The sequence below is a fragment of the Curcuma longa genome, chromosome 1, assembly GCF_044706935.1.
Source record: "Curcuma longa cultivar G26 ecotype Majalengka, Jawa Barat chromosome 1, ITB_CL_G26_1.1, whole genome shotgun sequence".
NCBI lineage: Eukaryota > Viridiplantae > Streptophyta > Magnoliopsida > Zingiberales > Zingiberaceae > Curcuma > Curcuma longa.
The window spans coordinates 93,136-93,842 of NC_133861.1; positions in this window are offsets into that span (position 1 = coordinate 93,136).

A 707-nucleotide genomic window follows, 5' to 3' on the forward strand; every position below is an offset into this window, starting at 1 on the left:
ACCGAGGGTTCTGCTCGATCTCCTAGGATTTGTAATCGATCACCCGATAGATCATGGTTCTGAAAATTTTTGAAAATTCCAGAAACTCTGAAATTTGAGAATCGTATCAGTTTTCTGAAACAAATTTTTGAGACCTAAATCCATCCTAACATTCCATTGTGACAAAACTTTGTGTCAATGTCAATTTCAGGTTTCAGAAACTGTTATCAGTTTCTGAAATCCATCAGTTTCAGAAACTATGGCAATTTCTAGCGTGCCAAGGTTTGTGCCGATTTGATAGTTTGCACCAAATACAATAGTGTGCCAATTCTCAAAAACCCAATCCACCATGGATAAATCATTCTAAACCCATTCCAACCAGAAAACTATCAGACACCTATTATGTTCAATTCCCAAGTTTCATAATGCTAGAATCCAGTTCACTTCTCAAAACCAGTTCAGTTCTCAAGTTTAGTTTTTTCAGTCCAGTGTACCAATTTGAATTTGGCACGAAGTTCCTGTACATTAACATACTTGAAATCCATATCCTATTGCTTATGTGTCATGTGTCAAATTCCTATTCCTAAGTCATGAATCCTTAGCTTCTATCCATCGATGGTCTAATTTGGCAAATTCTTTCGTGCCAAGACAACGAAAACAAACATAGAAAATAAGCACATGACTCAAACAATAAATTCAAACAATAAAATTCTAATGGGATTCCACTA